Source organism: Narcine bancroftii, chromosome 3, assembly GCF_036971445.1.
Source record: "Narcine bancroftii isolate sNarBan1 chromosome 3, sNarBan1.hap1, whole genome shotgun sequence".
NCBI lineage: Eukaryota > Metazoa > Chordata > Chondrichthyes > Torpediniformes > Narcinidae > Narcine > Narcine bancroftii.
In genome coordinates this window covers 241,575,615-241,590,732 of record NC_091471.1, presented here as the reverse complement: position 1 = coordinate 241,590,732, position 15,118 = coordinate 241,575,615, and the positions used below count along the sequence as shown (strand labels likewise).

At 39.9% G+C, this 15,118-nt stretch overlaps 1 protein-coding gene across 7 annotated transcripts in view; it reads right to left on the bottom strand.

The window, feature by feature from the left end:
* The window catches only part of LOC138758413 (protein Wiz-like), a 133,629-nt gene that overhangs the window by 52,300 nt on the left and 66,211 nt on the right, over nucleotides 1-15,118 (bottom strand). The window lies entirely within an intron of this gene.

Genomic DNA, 15,118 nt, shown 5'->3' with positions numbered 1-15,118 from the left:
TCCATACCTCTCCCATCCATATTCCTGTCCAAATTCCTCTTAAATGTTAAAATTGAGCCTGCATTCACCACTTCAGCTGGAAGCTCATTCTCTGTGTGATAAAGTTCCCCCTCATGTTGCCACTAAATTTTTTTCCCCCGTGTCCTCTGGTTTGTATCAAATCCTCAGTGGAAAAAGCCCATCTACATTTACTCTATCTATCCCCTTCATAATTTTAAATACCTCGATCAAATTTCCCCTCATTCTTCTACGCTCCAGGGAATAAAGTCCAAACCTGTTTAACCTTTCCCTGTAACTCAGTTCCTGAGGTCCGGGTAACATCCTATCAAATCTTCTCTGCATTCTTTCTATCTTATGGATATCTTTCCTGTAGTTAGGTGACCAAACTGCACATAATACTCCAAATTTGGCCTCACCAATGTCCTATGCAACTTTAAAATAACATCCCAACTCTTGGACTAAATACTTTGATTTATGAATGCCAATATGGCAAAAGCTCTCTTTTCAACCCTATCCCCACCTGTGACACTACTTTCAGGGAATTATGTAACTGTATTCCCAGATCCCCTTTGTTGAACCCCACTCCTCAGTGTCCTACCATTTACTGTGTATATTCTTTCTTGGTTTGTCCTTCCAAAATCTATCTGCATCAACTTCCATGTTTCAGCCTATTAAATGCCATTTTTCAGCCCATTTTTCCAGCTGGTCTCGATCCCTCTGCAAGCTTTGAAAACCTTCACTGTCCACAACATCTCCAGTCTAAGGGTCATCTGCAAACAATGGTCCGAGCGCTGATTCCTGAGGTACACCACTAGTCACAGGCCTCCAGTCTGAGAAGCATCATCCACCACTACTCCCATCCAGCCATCGTAAAATCCAGTTCAGTACTATCATGAATACCTAGTGTCTGAACCTTCCTGACTAACCTCCCATGTGGGACCTTGTCAAAGGCCTTACTAAAGTCCATGTAGACAGCATCCACAGCCTTTCGTCAACTTTCTAGGTAGCCTCCTTGAAAAACTCTAAAATTGGTTAAACATGACCTACCACGCACTATGTTGACTATCCCTAATTAGTCCATGGTTATCCAAATAATTGTATATCTGATCTCTTAGAACATCTTCCAGTAATTAACCTACTACTGACATCAGGCTCACTGGCCTATAATTTCCAGGGTTACTTTAGGAGCCTTTTTTAATCAATGGAAGCTACCCTCCAATCTTCTGGCACCACACCTATAGTTAAGGATATTTTAAATATTTCTGCCAGAGCCCCTGCAATTTCTACACTAGCCTCCCTCAAGGTCCAAAGGAATATCTTGTCAGGCCCTGGGGATTTATCCATCCTTATTTGCTTTAAGACAGTAAACACTTTCTCCTCTTTAATCTGTACAGGTTCCATGATCTCACTGCTTGTTTTCCACCCTTCCCATTAATCTGCCCTTTTCCTGAGTGAATACTTATGAAAAATAAAAACATTTAAGACCTCCCATCTCTTTTTGGCTCCATACAAAGCTGCCCACTGATCCAGGGGACAAATTTGCTCTTAACATACCTGTTTAAACCCTTAGGAGTTTCCTTCACATTGTCTGCCAAAGCAACCTCATGTCTTTTAGCTTTCCCGATTCTTTCTTGAGAGTTTTCTTGCATTTTTAAAAAAATACTCCTCAAGTACCTCATTTGCTCCTGTTATACACCTCTCCCTTTTTCTGAACCAGATACCCAATATCCTCGAAAACCAAGGTTCCCTATGCTTTATAAACTTGCTTTTGATTCTGACAGGAATATACAAACTCTGTACAAGTATACCCTGCTTTACGAAGGTAGAGGGTTCCTGCGAAACTGTCCATAAACTGAAGGTAATTGGAGGCAATTTTCATAAATGCAAAAACCCATTCTTCATAAAAGTGAATCCGGGTTTCTTTGTATGAGCAAATTTTCAAAATTCGAGTAATCGTAAAGCCGGGTTTACCTATACTCTCAAAATTTCACATTTGAAGGTCCTCCACTTGCACATCCTTGCCCAAAAACAATTTATCCCAATCCACGCATTCTAGATCTTTTCTCATTTCCTCAAAATTGGCCTTTCTCCAATTTAGAATCTCAACCTGAGGACCAGACCTACTCTTTTCCATAATTAACTTGAAACTAATGGCATTATGATCACTGGAAGCAAAATGTTCCCTACACATACTCTGTCACCTGTCCTGTCTCATTCCCTAATAGGAGATCCAGTATTACATTCTCTCTAGTTGATAACTCTATATATTGATTTAGAAAACTTTCCTGAACACATTTGATAAACTCCAAGCCATCCAGACCTTTTCCAGTATGGGTGTCCCAGTCATTAGGTGGATGTTAAAATCTCCTACTATCACAACCTTGTTTCCTGCAGCAAGCTGTCGGCTATATCTCTAAAAATTTGCTCCTCTAATTTTTGCTGACTATTGGGTGATCTATAATACAACTCATGAAATGTGGTCATACCTTTCCCATTCCTCAGCTCCACCCATAGAGTCTCAGTAGACGAGCCCTCTGGTCTGTCCTGCCTGTGCATATGCTATGCTATTTTCCCTGATGAGCAATGCCTCTCCTCTCCCTTTCACCAACCCTCTCCCAGTTCTATTGCATCTAAAGCAACAGAATCCTGGAACATTGAGCTGTCAGTCCTGCCCCTCTTGCAACCAAATTTTAATAATGGCCACAATGTCATAATCTCACATTTCTAATCCACTCTCTAAGATCATCTGCCTTTCCTACAATACTCCTTGCATTGAAATAGAACATTTCCACATTTCAACCATTGACTTCTATCAGTCCATGTAATTTTATCATCATCTTTTCCCATCTCCACTTCTCTATCTGCTCTGGCACTCTGGTTCTCATCCCCACAAATTTAGTTTAAACCCACCAGAGCAGCACTAGCAAACCTTCCCATAAAAATAATAGTCTTCCCAGTTCAGATGCAAACCATTCCATTGGAACAGATCCACCTTCCCTGAGAGCCCAATGATCTAGAAACATGAAGCCCCTCCCACCCCCACACCATGTCTTTAGCCATGTATTAAGCTGTATTATCTCCTATTTCTAATCTCATTAACATGTAGCTTGGATAACAATAGTGAAATCACTACCCTGGGGTCCTGACCTTCAACCTAGCACCTAACTCCCTGAACTCCTTTTGCAGGATCTCCTCACCCTTCCTACCCATGTAGTCGGTCCCTACATGGGCCATGACACCTGGCTGCTCACCCCCCCCTCCCCCCCTGAGAATGCCTCAAACTCAATCTGAGCTATCTGAGACCCTGGCACTAGGAAGTATCCAGGATACTCAATCTCTTCCACAGAGCCTCTTATCTGTTCTCCTAACTATAGAATCCCCGTCACAACAGCTTGCCTCTTCTCCTCCCTTCCCTTCTTAGCCACAGGACCTGACCTCTGTGGCTTGTCCCTGGTTGGTTCCCTCCCACCTCAACAGAATCCAAAATAGTATACTTGTTATTGTGGGGGATGGCCACAGGGGTGCCCTGCACCGCCTGTTCCTTTTCCCTCTCCTGTCAGCCACCTACCCTCCTCCTGACTCCAGGTGTGATAGTGTCCCTGTAACTCCTGTCCATCACCCCCTCTACCTCCCGAATGATCCGGAGTTCATCCAAATCTAGTTCCAATTCCTTAACTTGGTTGGTCAGGAGCTGCAGCTGGATGCATTTCTCACAATTTGTCAGGGATACTGCTGACTTCCCTTACAACCCACCTTCCCCTGCCTTGACTGCCATTCCCACTCTCTATGACTAGCTGGACAAAATATATGATAGCTAAAAAACCGGCCCTTACTTGTGCCTATTCTTCCTCAAATAGGGTGGCCCTTTCGGACTTCAACTCTGACTATTCCTCGCCTCTTACCTGTTTTCGCCGAAGCCTGTTGAGCCAAAGCCTTACCACTCTGACTCAGCCCACTCCGACGATGACCGCTCCCCCCTTTGTCTTCAACCGTTGAACTCGATTGCCCAATCTTTCTTTTTAAAATATTTTTTAATTTGATAGAGAAATATTACATGTATGTATTACTTAGATATTAATCATATAGATTTTAGATAATGCAATACCGAATACAAGTCATATCTAAATTATACATTGTCCCCTCATATTCTAATACTGAGATATACAATGTTGATTATTTAAATAGATAAATCTCTTCTCGTTGAAGAAAAAAACAAAAATAAGAACAAAAGAAAAAAGAAAAAAAATACAAATCTAACCCCTCCCTCTAAACACAATCAACAGCAAATAAATTGTAAAGAATTGAGTATAGGCTCTCAGACATTGGATAGAAAACCCCCAGAGCATCCCTACTTAAGTAATCAAATGTCGCCCAATGAATGGGCCCCATCATATCTTGTCAAATTTAACCTTGATCTCTTTAACATTAGATCTAATTTTCTCCAAATTCAAGCAAGAAATAACATCCTGTACCCATTACATACAAGTTGGCGCTACACTGCCTTGGCGCTACACTGCCTTGGCGCTACACTGCCTTGGCGCTACACTGCCTTGGCGCTACACTGCCTTGGCGCTACACTGCCTTGGCGCTACACTGCCTTGGCGCTACACTGCCTTGGCGCTACACTGCCTTGGCGCTACACTGCCTTGGCGCTACACTGCCTTGGCGCTACACTGCCTTGGCGCTACACTGTCTTTCCATCTTATCAAACTTGCTTGTCTGGCCATCAATGATGCAAAAGCTACTTTTTTTTTAGTTAAATTCAAGGAAATCCTCTCTTCTAGCAAATAACCAAACAAAGCAATAATTTAATCCTGTGATAGTTTTAAAGAATTGTTCCCAATATTCCTGTAGTTCAGGACACTCCCAAAACATATGAATCAGAGGGGCCTCAAAAATTTTACATTTGTCACATCGGGATAAAAATGAGAGTCTGTCGATGGCCCAATTAACTGCTATCTGCTGAGTCTCTCCTTTTTCAACCCTTTTGTCTTCATCTTGTCTCTTCATTGCATACTTGCGCCAGTGAATATTATGCAAGCCAATTTGATAAGTCATACAGCAGCACGATGGCAAGTAGATGGTTAAACCCCAGATTCTGAAGAGAATCCTCACGCACTCCCTATTCAGGACTTTGATTGGGTGGTAAGTGGTCCCGATCGATTTTTTTTATCTGTTTGAATTGTGGAAAACACTGTAGTGAAATAAGATTATATCCTTTGATATATGCTTGGATGCTCTTACTCTTAAGCATCCTGGGGAATTGATGCAATGCTTCAAACCAAATAAATGCATAAGTATGGTAAGCAACATGAAAGTGGCTGATATCATCGCCAAGAGGAACAGTCTGATGATTGGGAGAGTTTTTCAAAACCAACAATTTGTGATCAAAGGAGATGAAAGAGCAAGCTAATAAATATGAAAATATGTTTAAACATTCATACGAGTAAAGAAATGGTAAAAATATAATCATGGATCCCATGCAACAGAGGCAGGAGAAATATATTGTTTATTTTTAGTATGGAATCCAGATATTCAGAAGCAATAGTGAATTAAAGGGAGAAATTGAAAGGGATTAAAAGTTGACAAATTCTTTGGATCTAATAGCCTGCATTTTAGATCTGAAAAGACATGTTTGCAGAGAGTGATGAATTTGGGATAACCTTTCAAATTCTTTAGATTCTTGAACACTGCCAACAGATTGCATGTAGTAACCACATTCCTATTGGTGAGAAATCAGTGACTGCAGCCTACTTGAATTTATCAAAATTTATTTACAGCGCAATTGAAGCTGATTCCAGCCATTTAAACCCATGCCGCCCAATTACACCCAAATTAACAAACCCCGTACCTTTCGGAGGGTGGGTGGAAACCAGAGCACTCGGAGGAAACCCATGCAGACACAGGGAGAACGTACAAACTCCTCACAGACAGGTCCAAATTCGAACCCAGATCAACGACGCTGATAAAGCATTGCATTAATTGTGCTACCTACTTTTTGAGAGGAATCTGCCAATTATCGTACTATACTGGTATTAACATAGGATTGATTACAGGAGCAAGCAAATCAGGTTCAGGTACTGTGTGTCGTCTACACGTTCTCCCTTTGACAGTCAGTTTTCTCCCACATTCCAAAAATATGTGGTTAATTGATGACTGTAAATTACCACTGATCAGCGGTGTACTCTAGGAAGCATTTGATGCAAATGTATGGGAATAAAGTGAATAGGGATAGGATTAGCGCAAATGGATGCATGGTGGTTGGCGCAGACTTGGTAGGTCAAAGTACCCATTATTGTGTTGTATCTATAACCATGAAAACAAACTAGCTCTTTTCCATATAGGCAGCCTGTTACTAGTAGGATGTAAATTTTATCAATACTGGTTGATACCTTTCTAATGATACAAAGCAATATAGGAAAGGGATAGACTCAATGTGAAATAGCAATTATTGCACAAATGTGTACTGTGATAAAACACAGCTCAACACAAATATTTAATAGCAAAATACAAATAAATGTAAGCATGAGGGGAAAAATATGCGGATATAAAAAGTAATTAGAAGCAAATGGGTATGTTCCCACTATTTTGGAGTACAAAGGTAACAAAGTCTTGAAAAATTATACAGGGTTTCAGTAAAACCATTTCTCCAACCGTGTGCAGATTTGAGATTATGGATAAACAACCTATGGAGTTTAGAATGAGAAATGCAACAAAAAAACAAAATGTTTTGATTCTAGCATCCTTTTTTTAAATTTTCAACGGATCTCATTAAGAAATTGATGATTCAAAGAGTCTTTTTTCCATGAGAGCTGTTGTTAGAATTACAAGACACAGAACTAAGGAATGAGAGGGAGAAACATGTTTACTCAAGAGGGATGAAAAATTATTTGCCACATGAAATCCTGGATGCTCTGGTTATTAGGGGAAGTTCATTTGGATATCAAAAGAATCAGGGATAGAAGTATTCTGGGGAGAAAATAGATATACATGATCAACCAAGATCTTTATTGGATACTGGGATGAGACCCGAGGAGCTATGTGGCCCACATCTGAAACTATTTTTCTTCTTAATGATGAGTTAATTTAATTTTTTTTCCAGGCAATATTTTATACCAATCAAATTGAAGTGTAATTGCTGTGGCTTTCATATTAACACTGAAGGTGACATAGATTTATAGTTTTTGGTACATTTTCAATTAGAATCATTTCAATTGTGCCTTGAGGATCCATGTTGGTTTTTTTGCCTCGACCAAACCTCCTTCAATTTCTTTCACAATGACTCATTAACAAGACATAGCCTTCTTCATGAATCCAGGGTTTCATAAGTTACGTATTCTGTTTGACACTGTGAAAGCTTCCTTCGATAAGGACTCCAATTGCAGTCTTGCCAAAGCCCTGGATGGTTGTTGAAAAATGTTAGAATCTCAAGCTTTAAAAAACAATTCACAAGGACAATCTATTTTCTTCAATTAATGAAAAATATTGCTTGTCAGTGGTTCTCAACCTTTTTTCCTACTCACATATCACCTTAAGTAATCCCTTACTAACTACAAAGCACCAATGGCATCGAAGTAATCAATAAAACACCATCATGGGCAAGTTAGATTGAATTTTTTTTCTTATAATTTCTATGTTCAATGCTCAACGGCTGCAGTCACCAACTTTCACCTCAATGTTGACAAAACTATCAAATAGTGATTATCACATTATGGTGAAATATCGCAAGCAAAGCTCAGGAAAGCGGCAACTCTGTAACAATACTGAACTTTGTTGACGACTCCAACACCAAGTTCTAATTATATTTCAAATGACCTGCTGACTTTTTACAGTCAAATACAGAAGTTATTTATTAAACAAGGTGAGCAATTTAACATGTTACACAAAGCACCAAGTTAACTTAAAATATAAATAACAACCAAAAATTCTAAGTGGAAAATTATTAAAGAAGGAAACATTCAGTTTGACTGTGGCAAACTATGGTGCAAATAGTAAACAGAAATTGAAAAACTCACTGCAGAACATGCCAATTTTTTTCTCCAGGTATTTACAAGTGATTTGCCAGCTTAACTCTCACTCCACTGGAGAGAAACTTTACAGCTAGCACAACAAATTGTATGACTAACCTCGGAGGGTTAATCACGTCTGTGGAATCTGATTACTCATCTTCTGTGTTAGATTGAGCCATATGCTCAAAACTCCCAACAGACGGTTGATATTTTTAAGCACTACAAAATGAATCCAAGCTGTCCAAATTGGCCAGCATGTTAAAATGAACTTGAATTGGCTGTCATCAACTGGTTTCTGTACCAGCACTAAGTGTTTGTTTAGTCATGTACTTCTGTGTGGTGGTGATACTCCTGTGCCAACATAAAAGGCTTGAACTCGATCAGTAAAAGCCAGAAAGTTGAGGTGATATTGTCCAAATTTGACTGGGATTGACAGGAAACTGCAGCATCCACACATTCTTGAGCAGAATGATGGTCAAACTTAAACTTTCTTTATATTACAAAGGTCTAAAATCGATACACAAATGCACTATCATGCCCAGTCTGTCAATTTTAGGGTTTAAAATTGCTGTTAACTAGTTGAACAATATCTGGATGTCCACTGGTTGGAAAATTTAAACAATATATTCTTACTTTGATCAAACCACAAGAATACCAATAGCCTACCTCTAAATCAAGGAACAAATTATTCATTTAACTCTCTCCTTTTGCACTCCACTATTTATTCCCTCTGAGACTATGATCTTTTTCTGGTTACCTTCACTCTTCTGATTATTTCTGTAAAACCAGTTTCCAATCCTACAGGTTGGGAAACAGAATTCAACAGCTTCCATTATAGATTTAGACTTTACTGTCACTTTCAAGCTGGACACAGGACAGTGTGCCTTCAAAATGTCGCTGTTTGCGACAATAACCAGTGTTCCTGCAAATCATATTCCATGTTGCAAGATCACAGCCATGAAGTAAATTAACGTGCTTCACATTTGCTCATGGGCTCCAAATTTGCTAGACATAATGATGAATCTGCTAAATAAATGCAATTTAATTTTGTAAACCAGTTGTGACCTGCAGCTTTTCTTTTGTCTCATTCAAATTAAGCCACTAATATTTCAATAAAATGTACAAGAGTACATTGGCATGTAACCAGCTATGACTGAATAATTATGTAATTTTAGTATCCTGAATAATGCAAAATGCAAATGTCTCCATAGCTCTAATACTTTTCAACTTGTTTCCATAAAACATGACTGTACTGCAAAGTATTTTTTGACCTTAAAGTCACTATACTGCTTATTATTATTCTGTTAGAGGCAGAGATTTTCAGTATCATTTGCGTTTGTAAAAATTTTACATGGTTGAAGTGCGACAACGACCCTTAAACTGAACAAAGATTTTATTTAGTATTCTCACATCCTCCTGAAGTACATCTGATTCTGGATCTTCCCTCCATCCCAGACAAGGAATGAAATGACTGCATGATCCATCAGCACTACCTTAACCACTGCTGCAATTACATCCTGCAGGCAGGAGTGAAAAACAAAAGCCTACAGATGACGTGATTGTAGTAAAAACACAGAAATGCTGGAGGAGCTCAGCAGGTCTCGCAGCGTCCAGAGGGGGAAACCTTGAACTCAGGCCCGACACGCAGATTACAGTAGAAATCCAAAATATGGACCACCCAAGAATCCAGACTTATCAAAAACTCTCAAACTTTTTAAAAATTAGGCTTTTATGTGCTTGCATGTCACAGATGCGCACAAGTCGCAGAAATGAATGAATAATTGTTATTTTTGTACTTTGTATTTTATATGAAAAAGTTTCATTAATAAACTATTGAAATTTACCTGTTCATCTCTTCTTTATTCCTCCTTAAATATGAATTTTAAAAGTATTTCCCGAGAATCTGGAAAATCCAAAACCCAGGCCAACCCAATCTGTGAGTAGTCCATATTTTTGCTGAGTTCTTCCACATTTCTGTGCTTTTAGACCTCATCAGACCTCCAGTTGGGTTTAACACAGTGATTACATGACGCCTTTACAATGAATAAATACTAACGTTATAAGAAACCGAGAAATAAATTGATCACAAGGGCTCCATAACCTCACTTTTGCAATATGCACTGTACTCAAATTAGTTCCATCGATTGACCATTAAACCTCAAATGAATTCCAAATTACTAAGCCAGAAATTGCTTTCTCCAGTGACAATGACTCAAAGGTTCGGCATTTAAATTTCAATTAAATATTAGAAAAATAAAATTCAGAAATGTAGTTTTAAAAATGAGAATGTAGAATAAAAATGTTCTCGCTTCACACTTCAATGAAAACCACTATGTGGACACACACATCTTTGTCAAAACTTAGCAAAATAGCTGGATACAAATCTGGTACTGAACACATTTTCAGAAGTGCTGAAAAACATGCAATATTTATTTCCACCATGAAATTCATTTGTAGTATCATCTGAAAAGCATTTGGATTTCTGAGTGATGCAAAGGTGACAGCTTTTGGTGTTAAAGTTAGCACTCTGAGTGACCTTTTAAAAAACAAACTATTTCCTCTGAGTCAGAATGCAATTTAAAGATAAAGATGCAGAACTGATGTTTCTGGCTTGAGCCCTTCACAAGGTATGAACAAAATGTAGGCAAGTGCACTGAGTGCTAACATTTGGCAGTTATAATGTAAAAGACAATGCCAAAAGCACACTATGTGGGGGGGGGGAAGGAAAAACCTTCGCAGGAGTCAACTTCAGGTGGTTAGGACAAAAACATGACCAATATTCAAGCTGTGTATGAATAGTCATAGATTGGAGAACCATATGGCTAAATGTGATTAATTGCCGATAGAAATTGATTGGACCAAGTTACCTATTCCTGCGCAACTTGGTCATTCCGCAGATGAGTTCTGCAGCTACAAATATTTGTGCTCTGCCTTGTTATAAAACAGCCCCTTAAATCTTATCTTCAACCTCTTGTCTTCTGTAGTTTGGCTGTTTATATTAAAACTTTTTTGTACTTTAAAACTATTAAATAGCCTGATATTGGTCTAAATAAACAAAATCCAATCCACATAAATGAGTTTCATGGTGGAAATATTGCACTTGGCTTGCAAAAACTCATTTGAAAGTTACTCTTCCAAACCCATAAATATTAAAGTACTCCAGATATATAACTGCATCCAAAAAAATTCAAGACACACAGGGCCAATGTTGAAGGAGGTGAACAAATAAAAAAAATGCAGATGCTGGGGTCGAGTGCAGAACACAATAGTTCTGGAGAAACTCTGGTCACGCAGCATCCATAGGAAGTAAAATTCATTCAAGAGGAAAATACTTCCTCTATCATATCAAGTTTAAGATAGAAACTATTGCGCAGAGGTTTTCTATAGAATGACATTTTAAAATTTACCATTAAAAATTTGTTGATGTTCCTTCTATTATACTAACGAAACATTCCATCCTACTGCTGAAGAGAAAGTCATGACTATAATTTCACAAAACCCTTTAAACTTAAGAGTAGAAAAGCAACCAAATTTACTGCATTCTTATTTGTCCAACTTCTACACTGTTTTTCCCCCCAGACTAATTGAAATAAAAAGTCAGCATTTATTCAAAGCCCGGCTGCCCAGATAACCTCCTGGCATAATGCCTATATACAATTCAACTTGCTCAAAACTTCACCCATTGGATCATGTTCTGTTCACCCAGATTTCTACTGGCTTCTTGAATCCCAGCATGTAAATTTAAAATTTAATACATTTTTATAAGCCTTGTGCTTCCAAACTTCCATTTTCCTTGATTCTTATTTGTGTCATTTTGGAAAATTACTTTCATCTTAGAAGAAGAAACTATTCAGTGAAACGTGTTGTGTTAATTCATCCCATTCTGTTTGATTCTGCATTCATGAAAACAGCTTTAATCACTTAGAAGCTGGCATAAGGTGCAGAGACCAGCAGCGTGGGACACAACACATTCCCCTTACTTGACCATTTTTCAAAAATTTATCTCCAATGCATCTCTTCTCCTTGTGTCCTATGAACCAAAATTTAACACTGAAGTATAAAAACATTTTTTGCATTTCATTCAGGAATTTACAACACATTTTCATAAATCAATTCTTTCCCCAAAATGCAAGAGCCTGTGGAAAGGCTCATTTTGTAGATTAATACAAGTCAGGTCTGGGTTAATAAAAAAAGAAAGTTCATTGAGGAGGTCACCTATTTTTATAATAGCAGCACCTTATTTTTTATAATTATATTTGGGCTCCTATATAATCCAAATGTGGTTGACATTTTTTACAAATACGTTATATTCGTTTTTTAGATTGTATGTGATACGTGTTCCACCGTTTTAAAATAAGCTGCACTAGTTTAAAAAACAAAATCTGACCCCAAAAAAACCATGAAAGTCTTCACACACCGTGGTTGAAGTAAAAACACAATGCTGGAGGTACTCAGCAGGACAAACTGTACTTTATATGGCAAAGATACCCCCAAGTTCAGTTTCCAGGCTGTACTGCAACACTTTTTACGTTATGGGTAAGGAAATGCTGTGTGAAATCCAGAACTTTTAATACGGAGGGAAATTAAACGCTGTCTTTCTGGGTTGATAACTTTACTTTCGGGAAGGTTACAGTGAGGAGAGGGCGTTGGGGCCCCCGCAGTCTCTGTACAAAGAGACGCCTAAAATCATGGCAACGGCTTCAAGGTTCGCAGGGTGGAGGCTCACAAGGCAGAGATGGAGATAGTCCCGGGAAGGTGGGTCACCTGGGGGAGGGGAGGGGCGGGCTGCAGGTGGCTGGGCTCATATACTGACTCTCATCACCCCCCCCCCCACCCACCCTTTTCCTCAGTGACCAACCGCCGCCACCAGGCCTCAGACACCGCTCCGTCCCGGCAGCCCTCCCGCCTCGCGGCCAACCACCTCCCACCCCATCCCCGCTCGCACCCCACCCCACCCCCGGCTGCCTACCGTCACCTCCGCCGCTTGGCTCCTTCGTTGGAGGGCGGTCAACGGGCTCGGCCTTTGTCAGGTCCTCCGGGCTGGCGGCGGCGGCGGCCATCTTAGAAGAGGGAGAGAGAGAGCGCGGCCAGGCGGGAGCGAGCGCCGCGCACTCGATCGCCGGGGGTGGGGGTACAGGCGGAGAGGGAGGATGGAATCCAGGCTGAAGCACTCGATTACCAATCGCGGATCACCCACTGACATCATTACTAGCCAATTTCACACCCATTCCCCCCCATCACGTCTTTGCAAAAATTATCCAAATCCATGAACCGTTTAAATGCCAAAAATGCAACTGTAAATAAAGCCTCAAATAAGTTTGAGAAGATTCTGCATTATAAAGTGTGCAGAGTTAGCTGAGGATGTCTTTGCTTGTAATGAGATGTGCCAGAGATCTGAATGGCACAAAGTTACAATTCATCATTGTAAAATAAAATATAAAAAGCGATGAAAACAGGTCAACGACCATATTTCAGATTTATTGTCAGAGTACATACAATCCTGAGATTCCTTTTCCTGTAGGCGAGGCAGTTATGGTAGTACATAAAGAAAAATTGTACACAACACACACATGTAAAGAGCTACAAACAGATAATGAATGTGCAATACAGAGAGAATAAAAAGCACAAAAGTAGAATGAGTCGCTGATTTAGTTTGTTGTTGAGGAGTCTGATGGTGGAGGAGTAGCAGCTGTATCTGAATCTGGTGGTGCAAGTCTCATCACACCTATTCCTCTTTCCTGATGGCAGCAACGAAAATAGTGCTGGGTGGTGCAGATCCTTGATGATCACTGTTGCTCTCCGACAACAGCATTTCCTTAAATGTTCTTGATGGTGGGGAGGATTTTGCCTGTGATGTCCTGGACTGTGTCCACTACCTTCTGCAAGGTTTTATACTCTGGCGTACTGATGTCCTCGTGCCAGACTGTGAAGCAGCCGGTCAGCACACTTTCCACCACACATCTGTGGAAATTTGCCAATGTTTCTGATGTCATACCAAATCTTCGCAGACTCCTGAGGAAGTAGCGGCACTGATGTGCTTTCTTCACAATGCCATTAGTGGATCCAGGAAAGATCCTCTGAGATAGTGACTCCCAAGAACTTAAATTTGTTCACCCTCTCCAACTCTGATCCCCCAATTATCACTGGATTTTACACCTCCAGTTTTCCAATTTGACACTCACCCCAAAACAATATCTTCTTTGCCATAAATATCTAAACTCTTGAATTGTTTAAATGCTAAAAATGCAACTGTAATAAAGGAAAATAAAGTAGTTTCTGCATTATAAAGTGTGCAGAGTTAGCTGAGAATGTCTTTGCTTGTAATGAGATGTGCCAGAGATCTGAATGGCACAAAGTTACAATTCATCATTAAAAAATAAAATATAAAAAAATGCTGAAAACAGGCCAAGCAGCATCTCCTCAATGATAGTCAGAGGGTCAGAGTGCTTAATATTCTCTTTGGGTCAGTCAATATCATTGAGGAGTTACTGCTTAGCCCAAAGTGAACATTAAGCATACTGACCATTTTTTTCTGCATGCAGAAGATTTTGCTTCTAATTGGTTGCCAAAATGTCCTTTGAAAAGCTGAATTGGCATGGTAATAGATGAATATTGCACTGATCCCACAAATATATGAGAAACCGTGTCGTGGGGTGGGGGGTGGGGGGGGAAGGAAGAATAATTGTCTTCAGGACAACACCCATTGCAGGCATTCTGATTCACTGCTGGGAAACTTCACACCCTAATTAAACCACCCTTTGATGATTGCTAAAACCACAATGTTGGGCAAACTCAGAAGGTCAAACAGCGACTACCTTGACGAAGCCTGAAACATTGGTTATGTATTCTGCTGAGTTTCTTCAGCATTGTGTTTTTACTTTAACCACTGTGTCTGCAGACTTTTGTGTTTTGCCCATTTGATGATTGCTTATCGGTGTGTGCGCTGGGTAGGTCACGTCTCCAGAATGGAGGACCATCGCCTTCCCAAGATTGTGTTTTATGGCGAGCTCGCCACTGGCCACCGGGACAGAGGTGCACCAAAGAAGAGGTACAAGGACTGCCTAAAGAAATCTCTTGGTGCCTGCCACATTGACCACCGCCAGTGGGCT